Raw genomic sequence first — 26,446 nt, forward strand, 5'->3', positions numbered from 1 at the left:
CAGGCTGGGGTGAAGCCCCAAGAACAATAATTATGCTTAGGTCTGGCAGGCTCTAGCTCTCAGCTGATAATCTAGGAAAGTAGTTATTGAAGTAGACATACTGTAATATTTCCTGGAGGACAGACAATATCTATGCTGGAAGTGGGAACAGGGAGCAGGAAATCATGCACTATATCATAAGAGGCTCTTTCAATGTATATTTTCCTCCAATTTCAATACACACACATAAATTTAGTTAGCACTTGAGGCTTGGCTTACCCTGCAGATTGGTAATAAAGACAATAAAGGTATTTATAAGGAGAAAAATTCAACATGTCTGAGGAGCTTCAGCATTATGAGTGAAAGGTAACAGATAACAAAATATATCTAAGGAAGCAAAATTCATAGCTTAACACAAGATTTAAATAAATGAAAAAAGTCTTAAATAATTACAATGGAAATATGAAGGACAATGAAGCCGTTATAAAGCATAACCACTTCAACATATTGGATACAAAAAAATGTTGAAATATGTAACTTAAATGGATAGATTGCATGGTAAAATAAAAGCTTTTAAAATAATGAGTGAGTGATCTGATAATTTGTGGATGAATTCTTGCATAACACACCAGAAAAGGGCCAAGAGAAAGTGAATGAGGACAAAGTTAAGGTGTGAGGAAATTAAAATTTGTAACAATATTAATATCTATCACAGAGAAGGCATAAAAGGAGAAAATATATAAAATGAAGATGATTAAGGTTTTAACAAATAACATCATATAATGGAATAAAAAATCAGATCTCAGGTTCAAAGTGTTCATAACATGATATGCAGAATAGCCAATATTTGAAACAAATTCACACTCTAGAAACACTACAATACATTTTAGGAACATTAACACCGAGAACATATAGTTTTCTTAAGTTTCCAAGATAGAAAAGCAGATCACTGCAAGGGAAAAGATTCAGACTGAGATCCTACAACAGGGTAACTGTAGTCAATAACTTAATTTTACATTTTAGAATAACCATTATAAAAGATTGTAATTGTATTGTTTGTAACACAAATGATACATGCTTGAGGGGAAGGACACTCCATTCTCCATGATGTGATTATTTCATAAATGCTTGAGGGGATGGACACTCCATTCTCCATGATGTGATTATTTCACATTGCATGCCTGTATCAAAACATCTCATGTATCCCACAAATATACACACTTACTATGTACTGACAAAAATTAAAAATTAAAAAAATTGAATTAAATACAAACATTTCCACAATTAGCAAAAACAATTTTAACCTAAATTTTATATCTAGCTAATGTATAATTTAAATGGGAGAGTTAATTAAAAGTAGTTCAAATCATGAAGAATATCAGAATTTTTGTCTCACTGGGAGACAAAAGAAGCTTTTTAAAAAAATAAATAAAAACAAAAGACCAACTCTGGGTAATTTTATTCAAATAGGAGGAAATTTAAGTGCAGAACAAATCAATAAGTTTGGAAAACTAAGCATGACTAAAAATTCTAGTAAAGTTAATTGTCCAGATAAGTAATCATCACAGTTTTTAGAGTATTTATTGTTGTTTTAAATCATAATTTGATTTTTATAATATTGCCTTGTCTCAGATGAGACTTTGGACTGTGGACTTTTGGGTTAATGCTAAAATGAGTTAAGGCTGTGGGCTGGGTGCAGTGGCTCACACCTGTAATCCCAGCACTTTGGGAGGCCTAGGCTGGTGGATTTCCTGAGCTCAGGAGTTCAAGACCAGCCTGGGCAACAGGGTGAAACCCCATCTCTACTAAAATATAAAAAATCAGCCAGGTGTGGCAGTATGCTCCTGTAGTCCCAGCTACTAGAGAGGCTGAAGCAGGAGAATTGCTTGAACACAGGAGGCAGAGGTTGCAGTGAGCCAAGATCACAGCACTGCACTCCAGCCTGGGTGACAGAGCGAGACTGTCTCCAAAAAAACAACAACAACAAAAAACTGGGGAGGCATGGTTGGTTTGGTTTGGAAATGTGAGCACATGAAATTTGGAGGGGCCGGGGTGGAGTGATATGTTTTGGCTGTGTCTTCACCAAATCTCAACTTGAATTGTATCTCCCAGAATTCCTACGTGTTGTTGGGGGGACCCAGGGGGAGGTAATTGAATTATGGGGGCCGTTCTTTCCCATTCTGTTCTCACAATAGTAAATAAGTCTTACGTGATCTGATGGGTTTATCAAGGGTTTCCACTTTTGCTTCTTCCTCATTTTCTCTTGCTGCTGACACATAAGAAGTGCCTTTCGCCTCCCGCCATGATTCTGAGGCCTCCCCAGCCATGTGGAACAGTAAGTCCAATTAAACCTCTTTTTCTTCCCAGTCTTGGGTAGGTCTTTTTCAGTAGCATTAAAATAGACTAATACAGGCATATTTCAGACACACTTTGTTTTTTTCAAATTTTTACTTCTCTGAAATCAGGACGCGCCTGGCAATGAAGTGAGTTACAGATATGAATAGAATCTACTATTCATTCTAGTAAGAAGACATGGAAAATTTTGTTCAATTTGTCTTGGTTTCACTTTTCTGTTGGCAATATATGTAAAATATACCTTTCATTATCCTATGTACAGAATTCTGGGTGCTGAAATGACCAATAATCTATATTAATATAAGCAAATTTAATTAATTATTTTAGGAACAAAATAGACTAATCCTTTAGTAAATATGAATACTTACTTTTAATGAAACAATTAATATCCCATTTAAAACTATTAATGTAAAGTTTAAAAAACATTTTGCATTCTAAAAAATTTTTATTTTTTTTTAAATTAACGCGTTAGGATTTATTTTAGATTGCCATTGATAGCTCATTAGTCTTTTTAAAGCATCATTTATTCCTTTGCTCTGTCTCTTTTTAAGCTTTTATTTTAGGTTCCGGAGTGCATGTGCAGGTTTGTTATATAGGTAAATTGCATGTCATGGAGTTTTGCAGTACAGATTATTTTATCACCCAGGTAATAAGCATAATGCCCAATAGGTGGCTTTTCATTCTTCACCTTCTTCCAACCCTCCACCCTTAAGTAGGCCTCAGTGTTTCTTGTTCCCTTCTTTGTTCCATGAGTACTCAATGTTTAGATCCCACTTCTAAGTGAGAGCCTGCAGTATTTGTTTTTCTGTTCCTGCATTAGTTTGCTTAGGATAATGGCCTCTAGCTCCATCCACATTGCTATAAAGGCAGCTAGAAAGAAGGGGCAGGTAACCTACACAGGGACCTTATGCTAACAGCAGAACCTTCAGCAGAAACCCTACATGCCAGAAGAGATTGGGAGCCTAGTCAACATTCTTAAAAAAAGAAGTTCCAACCAAGAATTTCACATCCAGACAAACTAAGCTTCGTAAGCAAAGGAGAAATAAGATCCTTTTCAGACAAGCAAATGTTAAGAAAATTTGTTACCACTATATTTGCCTTACAAGAGGTCCTTAAAAATTGAAAAATAACTTCTATATGCCTGCATAATTGTCTTGCAATAGACAGGAGTCTTATTTTCCTGTTTGACTTTGTATTTTTACAGAGCTCAAAACTTTCAGTAGGACAGCCAGGCGCAGTGGCTGATGCCTGTAATCCCAGCACTTTGGGAGGCCGAGGTGGGCGGATCACGAGGTCAGGAGATCAAGACCATCCTGGCTAACACGGTGAAACCCTGTCTCTACTAAAAATACAAAAAATTAGCTGGGCGTGCTGGCGGGCACCTGTAATTCCAGCTACTCGGGAGGCAGAGGCAGGAGAATGAACCCGGGAGGCGGAGCTTGCAGTGAGCTGAGATCATGCCACTGCACTCCAGCCTGGGTGACGGAGCGAGACTCCATCTCAAAAAAAAAAAAAAAAAGCTTTCAGTAGGACATAAAAGATTATGACTAGGGCAACCAATTACTGAGTTTTCATAAAACAAATCTTTTCATTAGTCTAGGGTTAATGTTTAATTACAGTTGTAATATATCCAATAGCAGTCTCCATAATAAAAACCATGTTTTATAATTTTTAATAATTTTATAATGTTTACATGCATAAACATTTTATGTTTTATAATTAATTATATTTAATTGATTAATTTTCAATATCTTTAAAGTTTTGCAGTATAATCTACCATGTGGTTCAATCTATAATAATATGCTGAAAATAACACTGCCACAGAGAAGGGGTAGAGGCTGGAGTTGAGAGGGTTGTAGTCTGTTTCCTCCCCCTGACAGTGATCCTGGCATATGCCATGAGATTTCTGTGCTGCTGAAATACTCCATGATTGAAAGGCTGTGGTCATAAAGAGGGGAGTGGGAAATATTAGTTTGTCTCACATTTTTGAGATATGTGAGCTATGTACCATATTAATCACATTTGGGTTCTGATATGGGTTGGCTGTGTCCCCACCCAAATCTCATCTTTCATTATAGCTCCCAAAATTCCCACATGTCATGGCAGGGACCCATTGGGAGGTAATTGAATCATGGGGTTGGTTCTTTCCCATGTTGTTCTCGTGACAGTGAATAAGTCTCACGAGATTTGATGGTTTCATAAAGGGAAGTTCCCCTGCACAGGCTCTTTTTGCCTGCCACCATGCAAGAGGTGACTTTGCTCCTCCTTTGCCTTCCACCATGATTGTGAGGTGTCCCTGGCCATGTGGAACTTTGAGCCATTTAAACCTCTTTCCTTTATAAATTACCCAGTCTCGGGTATGTCTTTATTAGCAGTGTGAGAACACACTAATACACGTTCTCACAAATTATTTTAATTTTTGAAGCAACTTGAATCTCTTTCTTATGGGGGAGGTAATTTGTATCCAGATCAATCAAAGAAATCACTGTCTATGGCAGCTATAGCTTTACAAAATGTATTTCTTAAATAATAAGACTTGAAAATTAAAATTACTCCTTGATCCATGGGTTGCAGAATTGGTGTTGTGTTAGTAGGCATGAAAACAGTATTAATCTCCTTGTACAACTCCATCAGAGCTCTTGGGTAACCAGGTGCATTGTCAATGACCAGTAACATTTTGAAAGCAATATTATTTTGTCAGTATTCCGTCTCAACAGTGGGCTTAAAATATTCAGAAAAATATGCAGTAAAAAAATGTTCTGGGCTGGGCGCGGTGGCTCATGCCTGTAATCCCAGCACTTTGGGAGGCCGAGGCTGTTGAATCATGAGGTCAGGAGTTCCAGACCAGCCTGGCCAACATGGTGAAACCCTGTCTCTACTAAAAATACAAAAATTAGCTGGGCGTGGTGGCGTGTGCCTGTAATCCCAGGTACTTGGAAGGCTGAGGCAGGAGAATCGTTGGAACCCAGGAGGTGGAAGTTGCAGTGAGCTGAGATCGCGCTACTTCACTCCAGCCTGGGCGACAGAGCAATACTCCGTCTCGAAAAAAAAAAAATATTCTGGAAGACGGCTGCTTAGAAGCAGCTGTAGTCTGCAGCTCTCATGGAGAAGAATGAAAATTTTGAGTGAATTCTACACCTTCAACTGAGGTAACCAGGTTAACCAGGTTCTGGCTTTGGGACTGACCAGGTGGTCAGCATGATCCACAGAGAGTGAGGAAAAGCAGGGTGGGGTGATGGTCCACCCAGGAGTGTCATGGAATCAGGGGAACCCCTACCCCTAGCTAAGGGAGGTGGTGAGTGATTGTTTGACCCGGGCCAGGAAACCACATGTTTCTCATGGATCTTTTCATCCCGTGGATGAAGAGATCCCCTTGTGAGCCCATACCACCAGGGCATTAGGTCCAAAGCACAGAGCTGGGCAGACTCTTGGCAGTTGCTCAGGCACACACAGAGACCCAGGAATTTTTGCAAACTCAGGCCCCTGGAATTCTGGTGAGGCAGATCTGTCCATTTCCCTAGGAAAGGGGCTGAAGTCTGGGAGCCAAGTGGCATTGTTCAGCAGGCCCTGCTCCCAAGTTAAGACCCACTGGCTTGGAATTCCAGCTGGCCAGAGGCAGCAGGCTGGATACTGCATGAGATGTTCGAGTTCCCTGGAGGAGGGGCAGCTGCTATCTTTGCAGCCTGAGTTTGCTGTTTTGGCCTGCCAGCTCCAGGGAGTCTGGGTGTTCCAAACCAGGAGCAATTCCCCAGAGCAGAGCACAGCTGCTGTGGCAGATCATGGCCAGACTGCTTCTTTTTTTTTTTTTTTTGATGGAGTCTCACTCTGTTGCCCAGGCTGGAGTGCAGTGGCACTATCTTGGCTCACTGCAACTTCCATCTCCAGGATTCAAGCCATTCTTCTGCTTCAGCCTCCCGAGTAGCTGGGACTACAGGTGCCCGCCACCACACCCGGCTAATTTTTGTATTTTTAATAGAGACAGGGTTTCACCATATTGGCCAGGCTGGTCTTGAACTCCTGACCTCTTGATCCACCCACCTCGGCCTCCCAAAGTGCTGGGATTACAGGCGTGAGCCGCCACGCCAGGCCCAGACTGCTTCTTTAAGTAAGACCCCAATCCATCCCTCCTCAATGGGCAGGGCCTCCCTTCAATAATTTTAGTAACTCCAGCCAATGTTTCATGGAAAGAACTCTTATCTTTCTGGGTGGAGTCCCTCAGGGGAGGGGTGGCTGTGGTCTTCGCAGTTCAGTGACTTACCCTTTCCTGACTGCTGGATCTGGAGAGTTCAGGTGGTCTGGAGGAGGGGGCTTTTCCCCCAAAGCAGCATACCTACTCCACCAGTGGGCTGCCAGACTGCTTCTTTAAGTGGGTCCCTGATCCCATGCCTTCTGACTGAGTGAGACCTCCCAACAGGGATCTCCAGGCACTTCTTGTAATAGCATTCGGGGCGGCATCGGTTGGTGCCCCTCTGAGATGGAGCTCTGGGAGGAAGGAACAGGCTGCCATCTGTACTCTTTTGCAGCTTCACTGGTAATACCTCCAGGTGCAGGGGATACCCAGGTGATTAAAGCCTGGAGTGGGCCCCCAGCCAACCACAGCAACCCTACAGAAGAGGCAGAAGAGAATTCTGACTGCTGAAAGAAAAACAAACAAATAGAAATCAACAACAATAGCAGCATCAACAAAAAAGACCCCACAAAAACCGCATTCAAAGGTCAGCAACCTTAAAGATCAAAGACAGATAAGCCCACAAAGATGAGAAAGAATCAATATAAAAATGCTGAAAATTCAAAAGCCAGAGTGCCTCTTCTCCTCCAAATGATCACAGCACCTCTTCAGCAAGGGCACAGAACTAAGCTGAGGCTGAGATGGCTGAATTGACAGAAATAGGCTTCAGACAGTGGGTAATAATGAACTTCACTGAGCTAAAGGAGCATGTTCTAACCCAATGGAAAGAAGCTAATAATAATGATATAAAATTACAGGAGATGATAACCAGAATAGCCAGTTTAGGGAGGAATATAAATGACCTGATGGAGCAGAAAAACACAACAAAACTTCACAGTGCAATCATAAGTATCAACAGCCAAATAGGCCAGGTGGAGGAAAGAATCTCAGAGCTTGAAGACTGTCTTTCTGAAATAAGACAAGCAGAAAAGAATAGAGAAAAAAGAATGAAAAGACATGAACAAAACCTCTGAGAAATATGAGATTATGTAAAAAAACAAAAACAAAAACAAACAAACAAAACCTGTGACTGATTGGAGTACCTGAAAGAGACGGGGAGAACAAAACCAAGTTGGAAAACATACTTCAGGATATCATCCAGGAGGACTTCAACCTAGCAAGACAGGCCAACATTCAAATTCAGGAAATCCAGAGAAGTCCAGTAAGCTACTCCATGAGATCAACCCCAAGACACCTAATTCTCAGATTCTCCAAGGTTGAAATGAAAGAAAAAATGTTAAGGGCAGCCAAAGAGAAAGGCTAGGTCACCTACAAACGGAAACCCATCAGACTAGCAGCAGACCTCTCAGCAGAAACTCTGTAAGCCAGAAGAGATTGGGGGCCAATATTCAACATTCTGAAATAAAAGAATGTCCAACCCAGAATTTTGTGTCTGGCCAAACTAAGCTTCCTAAGTGAAGGAGAAATAAGATTATTTTCAGACAAGCAAATGCTGAGGAAATCCATCACCACCAGGCCTGCCTTGTAAGAGCTCCTGAAGGAAGCACTAAATATGGAATAGAAAAACTGTTACCATCCACTACAAAAACACACTGAAGTACACAGACAGTGACACTATGAAGCAACTGCATAAATAAGTCTGCAAAATAACCAGCTAGCATCATGGTGACGGGAACAAATTAACACATAACAATACTAACCTTGTATGTAAATGGGCTAAATGCCACAATTAAAAGACACAGAATGGCAAACTGGATAAACAGTCAAGACCCATCAGTACGATGTATTCAAGAGACCCATCTCACCTCATGTGCAAACACACACAAAGGCTTAAAATAAAGGGATGGAGGAGAATTTATGAAGCAAATGGAAAACAGAAAAAAGCAGGGGTTGCAATCCTAATTTCTGACAAAATAGACTTTAAACCAACAAAATTCAAAAAAGACAAAGAAGAGCACTACATAATGGTAATGGGTTCAATTCATCAAGAAGAGCTAACTATCCTAAATATATATGCACCCAATACATAAGCACCTAGACTCACAGAGCAAGTTCCTAGAGACTTTCAAAGAGACTTAGACTCCTACACAATAATAGTGGGAGACTTTGATACCCCATTGACAATATTAGACAGATCATTGGGACAGAAAATTAACAAAGATATTCAGGACCTGAACTCAGTTCTGGATTAAGTGCACCTAATAGATATCTACAGAACTCTCCACCCAAATTCAACAGAATATACGTTTTTTGGGACAGAAAATTAACAAAGATATTCAGGACCTGAACTCAGTTCTGGATTAAGTGCACCTGATAGATATCTACAGCACTCTCCACCCAAATTCAACAGAATATACGTTTTCTCATTGCCACATGGCACTTACTCTAAAATTGATCACATAATTGGAAGCAAAACACTTCTCAGCAAATGCAAAACAACTAAAATCATAACAAACAGCCTCTCAGACCACAGCACAATCAAATTAGAAACTCTCTTAAAACCACACAACTACATAGAAATTGAAAAACCTTCTCTTGAAATACATTAACCCTTAAAGTCATTAACCCTTAAAGTTCCAAAATGATTTTCTTTGACTCCATGTCTCACATCCAGGTCATGCTGATTCAAGAGGTGGGCTTCCATGGCCTTGGGCAGCTCTGCCCCTGTGACTTTGCAGGGTACATCCCCTCTCCCAGCCGCTTTCACGAGCTCACACTGAGTGTCTGCACATGCTCTCTTGCCTGCCACCATATAAGATATGCCCTTGCTCCTCCTTGGCCTTCTGCAGTAATTGTGAGGCCTTCTCCGTCATGTGGAACTGAGTCCATTAAACCTCTTTTTCTTTATAAATTACCCAGTTTGAATATTTCTTCGTAGCAGTATGAAAATGGACTAATAAACATACCTCAAAATAATAACAGCCATATATGACAAAACCACAGCCAATATCGTACTGAGTGGGCAAAAGCTGGAGGCATTCCTCTTGAAAACTGGCACAAGGCATGGATGCCCTCTCTCACCACTCCTATTCAACATAGTTTTGAAAGTTCATGCCAGGGCAATCTGGCAAGGGAAGGAAATAAAGCATATTCAAATGGAAAGAAAGACAGTCAAATTATCTTTGTAGATGACATGATCCTATATCTAGGAAACCCTATTGTCTCAGCCCAAAAGCTTCTTAAGCTGATAAGCAAATTCAGCAGTCCCAGAATACAAAATCAATGTGCAAAAATCGCTGCCATTCCTATACACACCAAGAACAGGCAAGCAGAGAGCCAAATCATAAATGAGCTCCCATTTACAATTGCTACAAAGAGAATAAAAAGGAATACAGCTAACATGGGAAGTGAAGGACCTCTTCAAGGAGAACTACAAACCACTGCTCTGGGAAATCAGAGAGGACACAAATAAATGGAAAATCATTTTATGCTCATGGATAAAAAGAAACAGTATCATGAAAATGGCCATACTGCCCAAAGTAATTTATAGATTAAATGTTATTCCCATTTAACTGCCATTTTACATTCTTCACAGAATTAGAAAAAAACTATGGAACCAAAAAAGAGCTCATATAGCCAAGATAATCCTAAGCAAAAAGAACAAAGCTGGAGGCATCATGCTACCCAACTTCAAACTATACTACAAGGCTACAGTAACCAAAACAGCATGGTATCGGTACAAAAACAGACACATAGACCAATGGAACAGAATAGAGAACTCAGAAATAAGACTGCACATCTACTACCATCTGATTTTTAACAAACCTGACAAAATTAAGCAATAGGGAAATAATTCCCTATTTAATAAATGGTGCTGGGAGAACAGGCTAGCCATATGCAGGAAATTGAAACTAGATCCCTTCCTTACACCTTATGCAAAAATTAACTCAAGATGGTTTAAAGACTTGAATGTAAAACCCAAAACTATACAAATCCTAGAAAAAAATCTATTTCATTTACATCATTCAGAACATAGGCATGGGCAAAGATTTTATGATGAAAATGCTAAAAACAATTGCAACAAAAGCAAAAATTGACACATGGGATCTAATTAAACTAAAGAGCTTCTGCACAGGAAAATAAACTATAATTAGAGTGAGCAGACAACCTATAGAACGGGGGAAACTTTTTGCAATTTATCCATCTGACAAACGTCTAATATCCAGAGTCTACAAGGAAGTTAAACAAATGCAAAAGAAAAAAACAAACAACCCCGTTAAATAGTGAGCAAAGGACATGAACAGATACTTCTCAAAAGAAGATATTCATGTGGCCAACAAACATATATAATAAAAGCCCAACATCAATCATCCTTAGAGAAATGCAAATTCAAACCACAATGAAATACCATGTCACACCAGTCAGAATGGTGATTATTAAAAAGTCAAGAAACAACAGATGCTGGTGAGATTGCAGAGAAAAAGGAATGCTTTTACACTGTTGGTGGGAGTGTAAATTAGTCAAACCATTGTGTAAGACAGCGTGGCAATTCCTCAGTGATTTAGAAGCAGAATTACCATTTGTCCCAGCAATCCCATTACTTGGTATATACCCAAAGGAATATATGTCATTCTGTCATAAAGATACGTGCACACATATGTTTCTTACAGCACTATCCACAATAGCAAAGACATGGAATCAACCCAAATGCCCATCGATGATAGCTTGGAGAAAGAAAATGTGGTACGTATATAGCATGGAATACTATGCAGCCACAAAAGGAATGAGATCATGTCCTTTGCAGAGACATGGATGGAGCTGGAAGCTGTTATCCTCAGCAAACTAATGCATGAACAGAAAACCAAACATCGCATATTCTCACTTATAAGTGGGACCTGAATGATGAGAACACATGGACACATGAAGGGGAGCAACACACACTGGGGTCTTGTTGGGGGCGGTGAGAGGAGTGAGAGCATCAAGAAGAATAGCTAATACATACTGGCCTTAATACCTAGGTGATGGGTTCATCTATGCAGCAAACTACCATGGCACATGTTTACCTATGTTACAAACCTGCACATCCTGCACATGTACCCTGGAACTTAAAATAAAAGTTGAAGAAAAAAAATGTTCTGCCATCCAGGCTTTGTTATTTCATTTATATGATACAGGCAGATTAGATTTATTATAATTTTTAAGGGCCTTAGGATTTTTGGAATGGTCAATGAGCATTGACTGAAGTTGAAACTTAAAGTCACTACGTGTATGAGCCCCTAACAAGAGAGTCAGCTTGTTCTCCGAGGCTTTGAAGCCAGACATTGACTTCTCCTCTGTAGCTATGAAATTCCTAGATGGCATATTCTTCCAATACAAGGTTGTGTTGTGTATATTGAAAATCTGTTGTTCAGTTGGATACACACAAACTCAAAGGTGGGAACAATAAACACTGGGGATCCCAGAAAAGGGAAGGTGGGAGAGGGCATGGTTAAACAACTGCCTATCAGATGTTATTCTCACTACTTGGGCAATGGGATCATTAGAAGCTCAAACCTCAATATCATGCAATATAACCATGTAAGAAACCTGCACATGTACCCTCCGAATCTAAAATAAAATAAAATGAAAGAAAATCTGTTGATTAGTGTAGCCTCCTGTATTAATTATCTTTTTTTTTCTTTTTTTTGAGACAGATTCTTGTGCTGTCACCCAGGCTGGAGTGCAATGTTGAAATCTCAGCTCACTGCAACTTCTGCTTCCCGGATTCAAGCAATTCTTGTGTCTCAGCCTCCTAAGAAGCTGAGATTACAGGTGTGTACCACCACACCTGGATAATTTTTGTATTTTCAGTAGAGATGGGGCTTTGCCATGTTGTCCAGGCTGATCTTGAACTCCTTGCCTCAAGCAGTCTGCCCACCCCAGCTTCCAAAAGTGCTGGGATTATAGGTGTGAGCCACCACGGCCTGCCAGCATTAATTATCTTAGATCTGGATAACTTGCTGCAGCTTCTCCATCAACATTTGCTCTTTCACTTTGTACTTTTGTTTTATGAAGATGGCTTCTTTCCTTAAACCTCCTGGAGCAACTTCTGCTACCTTCAAACTTTTCTTCTGCAACGTCCTCCTCTCTCTCAGTCTTCATAAAATCGAAGAGGGTTAGGGCCGTGCTCTGGATTAGGCTTTGCTTAAGGAAATGTGGCTGGTTTGATCTATGCAGACTACTAAAACTTTTTCCATATTGGCTATAAGGCTGTTTTGCTTTTTTATTATTCGTGTGTTCATTAGAGTAGCACTTTTAATTTCCTTCAAGAACTTTTCGTTTGCATTCACAACTTGCTGACTGGCACAAGAGGCCTAACTTTTCACCTATCTCAGCTGTCAACCTGCCTTCCTCACTAAGCTTACTCATTTTAGCCTTTTGATATAAAGTGAGAGACTTGTAACTCTTCCTTGTGTTTGAATACTTAGAGAATATTGTAGTGTTGTGACTTGGCCTAATTTCAATATTGTTTTGTGGAAATAGGGAGGCCCAAGGAGAGGAAGATATATGGGAACTGCCTATTGTTGGAGCAGTCACAACACACATAACATATATTAATTAAGTTTGCATCTTATATGGGTGTGGTCCATGGCACCTCAAAACTATTACAATAGTGACATCAGGGATCACTGGTCCCTGTAACAAGTACAATAATAATGAAAAAGTTGAAAATATTTTGAGAATTACAGTATTGTGAGAATGTGGCACAGAGACGTGAAGGGAGCACATACTTTTTGGAAATGGTCCTAAGAGACTTATTTGATGCAGGGCTACCAAAATCTTTAATTTGTTAAAAAAAAAAAAAGCAGTATCTGTATAACACAATAAAGTGAAGTGCAGTAAAACAAGGTATGCTTGTATTTATACACTTATGTTCATAGCAGCATAATTTGTGATAGCCAAAGGTGAAAACAACCCAAACGTTCATTGACAGCTGAATGTATAAACCAAACGTGCTATATACACACAATGGAATATTATTCAGCCTTCAGAATAAATGACTTTCCAACACATTAAAACATGGATGAACACGGATTGAAGATATTATGCTGAGGTAAATAAGTCAGTTACAAAAGGACAAGCACTATATGAGTACACTTATATGAGGTACCTAGAGTAGTCAAATTGTTAAAAACAAAAAGTGAAATAGAAAAAAAAACAAATTGATAGAAACAAAAAGGTCTCCAGGAGCTGAGGAAAGGGAAAATGAGCAGTTATTGTTTAATGTGCATAGTTCCAGTTTAGGAAGATGAAAAAGCTCTGTAGATAGTGAGATGTTTGCAAAATAGTATCAATGTACTTTATGTTCCTGATCACTAATGCTACATAACTAAAAAATGATAAAATGGTAAATTTTATAGGAATTCCTCTATTGGAAAAGAGGCAGAAGCTGTTGTTTTTATTATTTACATACATTACAAATGTAACTTAAAAATGAGATTGATTTTGTGGCTTCTTGAGAAACCAAATGAATAAAAACGGAACTAAGGGGTGTCAATGATAAACACAGCCAAACATTAGGTAAATTGTTGAGTAAAATACTTTAGTTGGTAATGACTATTGCAGTAGGGAAAAGAATCCAGTGTGAACTTAAGTCAACTTAGATTCATACAGAATGACTGGGCATTTTAAAGGGAGGATGAGGAAATAGGGAGAGGGTGAGTGGAAGCTCAATAGTGCCAAGGAAAGAAAAAAAATTTAAAAGTGAGGAGTTTGTCCACGGAAAACACACCTGGGTTTGCTAACTGGCACTAACTGGCACTTGTGGGAATTAGGCTGCTCTTTTCCCACAGACACTGTGAGACAGGGGCCCTAATCGTCAGGTGTTGGCTGAAACAAACTTTTGATGATCTTGAGTTTTTTCAGGAAGGCACTTTAAGAAAGGCTAATATCATCCTACGGATGCAGCCTTGAACTGTTTGAAATGATCGAAGCGTTTGTTCAAGTGTTTATAGGCCAAAATTGGCAGGTATATTCAAGAAATAGTCTCCTCTGAGACAGGCTAGAGTTTGGTAAAAGAGAATCTTTTTTAGAGGTTAAGCATCTTCTATAAGTCATATATTAAGGAAATTACACTTCCTTGGGATCTGAATTATAAGGGGAACTCAGTAGGTCAAGTGTAAGTTTGTAATAAGCCAGTAGAATGATTACAGTTTTTCTCATTTTTCTCGTCACATATGCTTACAGTCACTTAAAAATACAGGTATTTGCCAACACACAGGCTTACCTTTTTATAAGGGTTAGCTGCTATATCTTTATCCCAGAATGTCCATTCCCTACTCTGAAAATTTTTAGACTCATTGTACCAGCCTTCAATTACATTTGATCATGAGACAGGATAAGATGACAATTGTATATTTCCTTGACATTTACTATCTGAAAAAAGGAAATAGGGCTGGGCCATACCCTACAAGAATATTTTTCTCATTTTTATTTTACAAACGCTTCACTGATCATCTAGGCAACATCTAGAGGGGGTAAACTCAGTTATATCCCTGTTGGCAAGCTTCTTTCTTTCCCATTGATAAATAAGTATGTGGTGCCCAGGTTCAGTGATAAGTTGATAGCAGGAGATGATAAACAAGTGTTGAAATCAGATCAACCAACCTTTCAGTCTCTGTCTCTTTCAAGCTAATGGAGATGAGTGAAACCAAATCAGAGAAGCTGAAGAATTGTAACAGGGTCCATGGCTACTCTGAAGCCATTCTATTCATTATGTAAGGACCATGAAATAAGCATCTGTTCTATTTAACCATCCACCTATGGTGTGGGCTTTTCATCCAGCATGGTACTTAGGAATGATCTTCCTTTCTGTGGGCCAGGGAAGATGCAAATTGTCAACTTATTGAACCCAGTCCCATATTGTTTCCCAGGGCCACAGTTTTTCAGTCAAATACTCATCCACCACTCCACCTCCACCTCCTCCCACATCTCAGGTACTTTTTGGTAGAGTGGCTATGTCTTCCAGTTCAGTGTCCCAAGGTATGTGAAAACTAAATCCAGGAGGTCTACCTAATGATGGACTTGCCTTTCTCTACACAATATCTGAGTTCCTTCGCTGAAAAACATCCTGCTACCTACACCAAGGAAATTAATACGGCTAAGGAAAACACATGACAGTGTATTCATTTCTTGTCTTTACAACAACCACCAACAGTAGCCAACTCAGCTTATAGTGTTGCTTCTCTGTGATAGGCAACATAAGTCTTCAAAAGGCCATTCAGATTTCTGCCCCATTTTAAGAGAATATGAATTTAAGTAATTCAAAAGCCTGACATTCTGTCACAAGGGATTGTGAGGAGAAGAAAAGAAAGAGAAAGAAAGTTAAAAAAAAGAACTATTATTTCCTGCCCTACCTGTTCATCCCTATCTCTGGTAGTTTCCATCCTCAGTGGGGTAGTGAGCTTTAGAAATACCTAGATAGATATGGGAGCAGCTAGAAAATTGGGGGTATTTGTATACTTTCCTCAGAGAATAAGAAGAAGTAAGCAAACTTTGAGGGAAGACTTGAGTTAATGTTTTACAATGTGTCCTTGGTAAAGAAATAAATCAAACTGCTAGAGCCCATGTCCTTTAATATGGCTTGGGTTAATAACTTTTCAGATACCGTAGAAATGGCACACAAAATTGCTTAAGGGTGCTCAAGAGTAAACAAGAGGTAGAGAAAATCCAAGATAACAGTATTTTATTTTAATTTGCAAAGACAGATTTTAAAAAGTATTGTACTGCATTAGACCAAATTTGCTACATTGAATTCAAATTTATTTTATTTTTTTTCAAATTTTTTTCTCCACTATTTAACAATAAGACTAGTGAGGAAAGTTAGCTCAATTCATAGAAAATAAACAAATCAATATTTTCCCTACACTTTTCAGTGTAATGTTAGCCATTTGGTGATCTGCAGAGTCAGGTTGGTAGGGCTGTGTTGGGCTGTGCCCACAGTGGAAACCTTAGCCACCACCACCTACTACTGATGAAAAGCACCAGCCAGTCCTCTTAGTTCCTGCACCCAATGTTGCTTTCTAAAGAGCTACTTTTAAGAGCTACTTTCTTTAAGAGCTACTTTTACTTGCTATGTATTTTTAAGGTGGATGTGTGATAAAATAAGGTCATACATGTGTCTATGTACAAGTAGTACACTTGAGAAATAAGAAAAATTCTTGACGAGTTACAAATGCTAAAGCATACAATATGGTGGAATCCTTTTGTCATAAGAGTTTTGGAGAATAGCTAAAAGAGCTTAGTTTTATTCAGTTTTGCTACTGAAAATTAATTTGTCAATGATATTGCTCAAAGATTACCAATAATCTATAGATATAGAAGTTCCATTAGTACTTTTTATTATTTTATAATAAAATATTCTTGTAGATATTTTTAATATCCACTTGTGTAGAAAGTACTAATGGCTTTTCTGAAAACTAGCAGTGAACCTAATTTACATGGTTATCGTATTGCCATGAGATGGGCTCACCTTTGACCCCTTAAAAATGTTCTTATGGGCAGATCAGAAGAATTGCATATCGACAGTTCCTAAAGCTAAAGAAATCCTAGCGGTAATATATTGGGGGTAGCTGAGACAACTGCATTGAGTGGAAACCATCTAAACATCTAGCTGCCTGTCCAGTCATTATTGCATTGCTCAAATATTCTATAATTTTTAGAGCTTTGATTCCCTTATCCTTGGTGACCTGAATTTGGAACCTATAAATGTGAATATTCAAATTAAATAATAATAATAATAAAACCTGTGTGTTAGACCATATTTCACTGTCAAGTATGGGTACATATGCAAATACAGACTGTATGATGTAACTTCGTCTTGCCAGGAAATTAACAACCTCTGGAGAGTTTTGAGCACATTGGGCCATACAGAGCCGCTACATATCCCTGCTTGCAATTTTCCACTCCTGTTCTTTGATCTGTATCAGTTTACACTGCTTTGACATCATTTTGGCCTTTTGCGCAGCATCTTTACTCCAGTCCTATAGAGGAAGAGTAAATATCAAACTCATGAGCTTATTAAAATTTCCATGATGAGTCTAGATTATTTTTTAAAACCACATCTAGCAATATCCTCAACTTATAAGCTAAAAATTTAAATAATGAAATTACTCTTTTATTTATGGTAGAAAAAATAAAACATAGTTTGTTAAATTCACAAATTCAAAATTTGATAATAACAATCAGATTAGCCTCTCTTTCTGATGTAGTAAAGACTTAAGGAAATGCTTTCAGTAGATCTACCAAGATAGAAATCCATCACATCATTTATTTGTAGTTTTACCTCTGACACATTATTTTATTGTGATATCTCAGTTTCTTTGACTCATAGTTCATATTAAAATATTTGTTCCAAAGACTTAATGTGATAATCATTGCCATATAATTATTATATGGCAAATCCTGTACTATGTCCTGAATTAATAAATGATAACTATTTTTGGAAAGCAGTATAGTATTGGGCATCTATATTTAAAATTGTGAATAATAAAAATTAATAGGTAACACGACACACTAGAATCTGTTTTTAAGTCTGCAAATATTTTTTCTTACTTTTTCCTCACAGCAACTCCAAAATGGAGGTACTATTGTTATCTCCATTTACAAATTACGAAACTGAGACACAGATATGCTCTTGGGTACTTGTCAGCAGCAGTTGTTCTACAAGTAAGGTGAAAAGTAGAACCTCTTTATCACTACGTATTGGATAAATAATCTCCCTAAGATTGTTTCATCCTCTTATTCTCTACATCGATTTAAAGGACTGCCACTATATTCACATGCAAAACATTGCCAAAAAAAGTGTGAACATTGTTTTTTCAATAGGCTTTTATGTAAGTTATTTAGCTACACATTAGAATAATTTTAGAATGACAACCTAACTTAGAATTTCAGTATTTTCTCTTTTAGTGGAAGAAGTCTTAACTATGATATGTGTGTGCTGCCATCTGATGATAACTTAATGAATTAACTAAACTACAGGATGAATGAAATAATTCATTAGCCTGACACTGTGTAAAGACATGCTTGTCAGGTTTTAATTTCTTCATGCAAGAAAAGACACATTTGTTACAGCCTGTGTCTAAGGAACAGAGATACAACACCATATTCAGTTCTCCCAGGAGAGGGAATATTGTCGCACTTGTTAATAAAGATAACTTGCCTATTACAACCAGGTTACCATATACTTAGAACGGGAACTTACCTAGTTAAATCCCAACTGACTGCTTGTTATGGATGCAGTGCATCATCATTCTGAAGGGCATATTCGCCCAGCAGCTGGGAGTCCTGCCCAGAAGCAGCTCTACTGTCTGCCCTTTCTGAAAGTTGCCATAATCCCTTTGCTGGGCAAGCCCACTTCGAGAGCTGGTAGACGTACATTTCAGGTTACCTTTCTCCAGTTCAGGACAACTCAGAAGAGCTTACCTAGTTTTATAGCTTCCCGGGGGATTAGCTAAGGCTTGTGTTGTGACTATATCACAAACCAGTTTCTTCTTGTGCTTAATCTTGCTCCTTGACAGATAAATTATAAACATAAATCTGTAGATTGTACCCTAATAAACATTCTGCATGCTAATTTCCATCTCAGAGTATGCTTATTATATCCAAGGAAACCTTCCTGTAACACTAATTATATCCAGTTTGTACTTCAGACCACTTTGAGAAAACTATCTAGTATATTACCTCTGATTACTGCTGGTAAAATACTTCTGTTTTATGATACAGCCAGGAATAAAGTCACAAATGGGTACTCATCATTGCTGCACGAAAGCTATGAATTCTAGCTTTAACAAGTGATTTTATTTAATCAAGTTATCACTTTAGGTAATGACTTCTTTTTCTGTTTTTGAAAATCTCTGCAGGCAGTTATGTTTGGGCCTGCACTCCAACTGTAATTATATCAGGTTCACCCCACACATCCCATGCGTTGCTCATAAAACAGCTTATTCTATATTCTCATATTTCCTTTGAAATGTCACTCAGTTTTAGTGATAAACTTAATTTATAATCTTGTTACTATTTCATGATTTTGTACCTTGGTATTTGAATACTTGCATTCTTATAATATTTTCTAATGTCTCCTTTGTACTCATCTTAACTCCCCAGGAATAAGGTTTCTAAAATCTTATTTTTAAATTAAAAAAATGAGAAAATTTATTTTTAAATGAGCTCATATAGGGCTACATTTTTTATTGATTCTTCAATCTTGTTAGTACTAACTAGGCACACTTACTTGCTCATCTGGAAACCAAGGAGTTTGGACCCCATTTGTCCTAAGGAAGAAAAGTGGTTAAGAGCAGAATACCTGGAGCTGGCCCACTTCCATTGGAATATGGGCTCCAATGCTTATAACTTTGGCTAAGGTGCTTAATTTTTCTGAATGTCAGTGTCATTATCTGTAAAATGGAGATGGTAGTATTATCTACCTCACAGGATTATTGAAAGAATTAAATGAGTCAATGTAAGAAGGTACTAGAAAATTGCCTGTCAATAATAAGCACCATATGTGTGTTAGCTAAAACCCTTCCAACAGGGGAGTGCTTATGATAGCTATTGATTTGTATTGTTTTGTTCAAATGACATTTTGAATTCTAAGATGACCAAGATTAAAATTTTGAAATTCTTTTTTATTCTTTTGTTTCCTTCTTTATGTGATTTGTGTGAAGAAATTGTTCATTAGAATCACCCTCCAGGGCCTGCACTATTTCTAACTCTTGTTCTTTAGGCCAGTCCAGGGTTCAAGAAGCAGGCTGAAGATGCTCATAAACCTGAGTGATACTGCTGGCCAATGAATGTGAGGCTAATTACCTCATGCGCCTGATACTTTCCTAAACTGGTCTTGTGGAAGAACATAGGTTTAGAGTGGAAACACAGTTTCTCTAAGCTCTTATGAAATGCAATGAAACTAGAGAGTAAATTTACCTACATTTGTTTATCTGACAACATCAACAGGCTAAATATCTGGATATCTTAAATCTCAGATGAGTGTCTTAGCCTCTGGATTACTGCCCAATGAGGAAAGCTATGAAATGCATGGATAACTTGTTAATCAGTATTTGCCATATGTGCTAGCAGCATCAGTATCATTTGGGAGATTATGGTGGCCTCCATGTCAGACCTCCTAAATCAGAATATCAGAGAAGGGGGTCCCGGTAAGTGTGCTTTACTAAGTTCTTCGGAAGATTCTTAAAGACAATGAAGTTTGAGAAGCACTATCTTAGGGTATATAAGCATGAAGCTAGACTGGCGGAGCTCTGTCATTGACTAACTGTATGATGATGAGAAAGTTGCTTATCTCCTCTGAGCTTCTATTTCTTTTTCTGTATTATACGTTTGTTGTGAAGATCAAACTTTTAGTATATTGCAAGTGCATGGAACTTAACAAAAACTCAGTAGACATTATTACTATTATTGCCAATATTGATGTTTTTTAGGTCTTACCATCTGCAGCATGTTGCTGGCTGGTGAAATGACGCCTCTCCTGAAGGTGTTATATGCATTAACTACTTCTTCTTGTACAGCTGGTGATTCAATGTTTGTTATTTAAGTGGTAAAATTGTTCACTACATTTATTAAATATTGAAATGGTAAATAATATAACTGCAAATAAACAATGGATAAAACCTAAAAATGCTGCATAACAAGGCACCAGTTGAGATTGCTTTTAACAATTTTAGAATCCATAGTAGTAAATATACTGTAAATGTATGTGCAGGTATATAGTTTTCCATAGCTATATCTTATTTAAGTTATAAACAAGTATATTTTGCATAAATTCCTTATATATGGTTTTTAAAAACAAATTGATGAGAGGGCACAGAGTTGGTGCTCACTACGTCTAACCTCAGAAGCTGGAGACAGATTAGTTTACTTAGTCTGTTCCATTTTTAGAAGCAATGATTTTTTTTGAAAAGGTTTAAATCATCAAGCTTTAGCTAAATTTTTAGAGTGATCCAGATAAAGGGAGACAAAGGAGGATGAAGACTCATGCAATCAGCTGACATTTTTCTTAGGCTGATTTATTTAACATGTGGTTCAGCCTCCACAGTATTCTATTTCTTTCAAGGTGATTTACAGAATAATTGTGTGTTTTACAATTAATGGCATCTTCTATTAATGAAATACTTTAATATATTGATTTTCATTCCTAGGTTACCATGCTTCATCTGCCAATGCATTGAAAACTTGGAATGTAAATTAATTCAACCATTGCGGAAGATGGTGTAGTGATTCCTCAAAGACCTAGAAGCAGAAATATCATTTGATCCAGAAATCCCATTACTGTGTATACACCCAAAGGAATATAAACCATTCTATTACAAAGATACATGCGTGCGTATGTTCATTGCAGCATTATTCACAATAGTAAAGACATAGAGTCAACCCAAATGCCCATCAATGACAAAGAATATGTGGTACATATACACCATGGAATACCATGCACCCATAAAAAGGAACAAGATCACGATTTTTGTAGGGACATGGATGGAGCTGGAAGGCATCGTCCTCAGCAAAATAACATAGGAACAGAAAACCAAACACCCCATGTCCTCACTTATAAGTGGGAGGTAAACAATGAGAACACATGGACACAGGGAGAGGAACAACACACATTGGGGCCTGTTGTGGGGTGGGGTGGGGGAGAGACAGCATTAGGAAAAGTAGCTAACTCATGCTGGGCTCAATGCATAGGTGATGGATTGATAGGTGCAGCAAACCACCATGGCACATGGTTACCTATGTAACAAGCTTGCACATCCTGCACATGTACCCCAGAACTTAAAATAAAAATAAAAATTTTTAAAAAACTCAAGAAAAAGAAAATTTGATTTCTCATTGTAATATTGAATATATAAGTTAATAGATGGTAAATTGCAGGATATTTACATCATTAGAAGCAAGTTTCATGACCGATAAATGTTTGTATGGGACAAAATTCTAACCAGCCTATGGAGGTTGAGGAGACTTCCCTGCTATTTTCACTAATTTTACCCAGCTTGTCTTTCACAAGTATGAATCTTGATGACACCATATGACCCCACATCTAGGTCAACCTGAAATGTGTGTTTTATTGAAGCAAGTTTTTGCCTGTGTTTACTGTAGAGATAATTTTATAGCCTCCTATATCCTGCTGTTGCTCTTGGGCAGGTTTCCCAGGTTTTGTGGGTGAAGATGTCCTCTGACTGATTCTCTGGCAATCCTTTGATGGCTGCTAGCTTAGGCCAACTTCCCTAGAGTGATGATTAAACTAAAGGTAAGAAGATATCAATACAGACTGTTAAAGTCAAGAGAGTGCATTTTGAAATCAACTTTGAAATATGACACAACCAATAATCTATTATTTATTCTATTAATAAGATGTTGAGAATTTAATCAAATTCAATTCACCTTTCTCTTGAAAATATACATAAAATATACATTTTACTAGGCTTGTGCAGAGACAAGATGCAAAGATACGCAATCATTTATATTTCTATAAGCAAATTTAATCACCTGTTTCATAAACAAAATGATGAATTATTCACTCATTTGATATTAACATATACATTTTATGAAGTAATGGTCTTCATTTTGAAACAACCCATGAACTACAAAGTTTGTATTGTAAAAAATTTCCATGAACTTTTAGGATTGTTCTTAAAGGTAAAAAAGTGTCAGTGCAATTCTATTTACTCATTATTCAATTCAGAACAACTTTTTTTTTAAATTAAGAGATTCTTATTCTATCACATTGTGGAAAGATAAGTAATGCATACATTTTAACATACCTCTTTATCTATTATTATATTGGTTTCTACATCTATTTAGCTATTCTTTTCTCTAACATATAACTATTACATAAATATTAAGATAATTTAGTTTTATTGAATTTTCATTTCTCCAATATGGACATTTGTTGTTTCCTAAGTGAATGCAAAGTGCATTATATAATCATAGGGACAAATGAAAATGGCTAAACCACTCAAATCACAAGGACATATTTTCTGTAGGTACTATGCATACTGAATACCTCCTTATCTCTGTTATTAGTTATTATTTCAGGTAAGCACAGAATAGGATAAACACATGATGTGAGGTCCTACATGGAAATTTTAATTTTATTAAATTGAAGTAAATAAGAATCGTTACAAAATAAACAAGGCAAATCATCTCTATCTCAAACTAATCCTAGAAGAGGACTGATATGTTGCTGAGATTCACTTGTGTTTCATATTCTCTTAGAATCCAAATTGTAGCTGCAATTACCTTGCATAACAAAAAATTATGCTCTAAATTTTTTTGTTTTTCATAAAGTGCTTCAAAAATGATCCTTCAATAGAATTTTAAAATAACGATGAGGAGCTAGAGATTTCAAATCCACAATAACAAAGTTAATTTTCTAATGATACTTCATTACTAAGATTTTCTTAATTTTAGTCTTAGGGAGATTTTTTTAAATCATTAAATAATGTAATGAATTTGTTAATAAAAACTGGAATACAGCTTCTACATGCCTGCATAATTATCTTCTAATACACACACACAGGAACCTCATTTTCCTTTATGAATTTTGATCACTGCAGAATTTATACCTTCCAAAAGGAAATAGAAGAATGTGACTAAAACAAATTTGATTTTCATAAAACACACCTTTCTTTATTCATCACAGTTATGCTATATCCTCTAGAGGTCTGCGTAATGTAAAATAGATTTTCTCATTAAATAACTGCACACGATTGAATAATGTTTAATGTCTTTAAAATGTACCCTCTGTAATACATCATGCGATATCTTTTACTGCCATACAGGATACAGGCGGGCGAGGAGAGACTTGTAGTCTGTATGGGGTCTAGCTCTAGCAAAGAAAAGGAAACATAATATGTGTTTTTAGTTCCAGCATTAAGTAGGGGTACTGAGGAAAGTTAGATAGAACTAAGGAAGACAGAACTGAGGAGAGTTAGATAGAGATTAGATAGAACTGTGTAAAGGGACACGGATCATTGATTCTCATAACCTTAATAGAAATATCCCTTAAGAATATACGCATTCCAGAAAATGGCCAGACATCACTAATTTCCTTATAAGGTGGAAATTTAAGTAAGACATACTAATTTTCTCAACTTCCTCTACCCCTAGAGATGACAGAAATTAGACCTGAATTTTAATACAGCCTTTTTTTCAATTATAAAAATTGATGTGCCCAAGGATGTTTAATTATTTTGTTTTCTTGAGGGGCACAAGTAAATAGCCTCATTAGGAGATGTCCAAAGTTCATGGGGAAAAGATAGGCTGCTGTACAGGATTTTTGTTGAACTATCTATCTTGCACTCATTCCTGTTGAGATCAAGCCAGTGATTGAGATTAGGATGGATGTAACTGGCGTAGCAGTGGGGAGGGGAAAGAACTTTGATGAAACAAGTGCTGGCCAGGTCTGGAATTTAGGTCTAAGAAGTCCAAAAAATAAAATGTCAAACAAAAGGAAACATCAAAACAATAAAAGGAGGCAAAAGAAACTTGTACCTTGATCATGAGATGGGTGTCCTGGAAATAGATTTAGAGCATCTGCTGCTCTTACTTTGGCAATTGTAGAGTAATTTTAGAACACTGCTGGAGGCATGCTGAAGTGGGAAGCCAAAAACCTAGAACAACAAATATATTTAAGTCTGGAAGCCTCTATGCCTTGAAAATTAAAATAGATGTAGCAGAGAAGGAAGAAATTATGAATACAGCAGCATAGAGGTTACCTTGTGAGAAGGAATTGTCCATTTGTGGGAACAGAGAAAAGGGAGGAAGAGACCATTAACTGCAACATAAAGTATCTCACGTCTTGTGACTTTCTTCAACTCAACCTAAAGCAGAAAAAAAATAAATAAATAAAGTGAGAAGTCTTGTCTGATGCCTTCAGATATACCAACAAAGCCAACAAATATATTGATTCAAAAATATTTAATCTTATGAGAGGAAAATAACAGTGGAACATCATATACTAAAAGAAACTGAACTATTTAAAAAATCAATACAAATTGTAAAAAGCACAAAAGTTGTCAAAGAAATAAACATAATGGAAATCTAAATAGTGATCAAGCTACTATAAAACATAACTGCTTAGCAATATTGGAAATGAAATAAAAAATAGTTAAAATAAAAACTCAAAAGGATAGGTTGCATAGTTCATCAGTTATATAAATAGGTAAAGAAAGAGCGAGTGAGTTGAAGCAAGGATGTGCAATGCTTTCAGAATGCATTGAAAAGGGACAAAGAGAGAGAATGATAACAAAGTCAAGATATGTGAAAACTAAAAGAAATTATCAAGATCCACCAGTGATAGTCATAAAAAGAGAGAAAGTATAAATAAATGTGACAAAGTATTTGAGAAAATGATTATGTATCATGAAAAATAACATAAGATCTCACATAAAAAGAGGATTATGCCAAGAATGGTGGTGCACTCCTATAGTCCCAGATACTCAGGAGGCTGAGGCAGGAGTAATACTGGAGCCCAGGAGTTCAAGGCTCTAGTGCACTATGATCGTGCCTGTAAGTAGTCACTGCACTCCGGCCTGGGTAACATAGCAGGACCCTCACCTCTGAAAAATAGAGGGAGAGAGAGAGAGAAAGAGACAGAGAGAGAGAGAGAGGATCATGCATTATGCAAAACAGCTAAGATTTAAGACACATACCTAGAAACATCACAATGAATTTAAACAACACAGCAAGAAGGAAAATTGTTTACAGTTTTCAGAAAGGAAAAATAAGTCACATATAAGAGAAAAGACCTAGATGGATGTCTAGTTTTCAAAATACTCCTGGGTATTTTAAACAACTTTGTTAAGTAATTGCAGCTATATTTTATATTTTGAACGATTGCAGTCATGACAGGCATGTTACAATGGCTTCTTTGTACATAATATACATTACTTTTTATATTTGTTTAGCAGCTCCTTTTATCAGGTTTAATAATTT

General features: G+C 37.3%; 2 long non-coding RNA genes across 3 annotated transcripts in view; one reads left to right on the forward strand and one right to left on the reverse strand.

Moving 5' to 3' along the window:
* Positions 1-22,273, forward strand: part of LOC129534092 (uncharacterized) — a 34,238-nt gene extending 11,965 nt beyond the window's left edge. Inside the window, exons 3-5 of one of the 2 annotated variants that reach the window (XR_008680515.2) lie at positions 2,261-2,314; positions 12,157-12,274; positions 21,655-22,273. This is a non-coding gene — a long non-coding RNA (uncharacterized lncRNA). The remainder of the gene's footprint in view (positions 1-2,260; positions 2,315-12,156; positions 12,275-21,654) is intronic. The other variant, XR_010134262.1, reaches the window with a different exon arrangement.
* Positions 16,173-26,053, reverse strand: LOC101136995 (uncharacterized). The gene is made up of 5 exons (XR_004070718.2): positions 25,898-26,053; positions 25,228-25,332; positions 25,004-25,122; positions 19,737-19,776; positions 16,173-17,484 (listed from the first exon to the last, which is right to left on the reverse strand). It is a non-coding gene; the product is annotated as an uncharacterized lncRNA (long non-coding RNA).
* Between the last annotated feature and the right edge of the window lie 393 nt (positions 26,054-26,446).

The sequence above is a fragment of the Gorilla gorilla genome, chromosome 5 (genome assembly GCF_029281585.2).
Source record: "Gorilla gorilla gorilla isolate KB3781 chromosome 5, NHGRI_mGorGor1-v2.1_pri, whole genome shotgun sequence".
Lineage (NCBI taxonomy): Eukaryota > Metazoa > Chordata > Mammalia > Primates > Hominidae > Gorilla > Gorilla gorilla.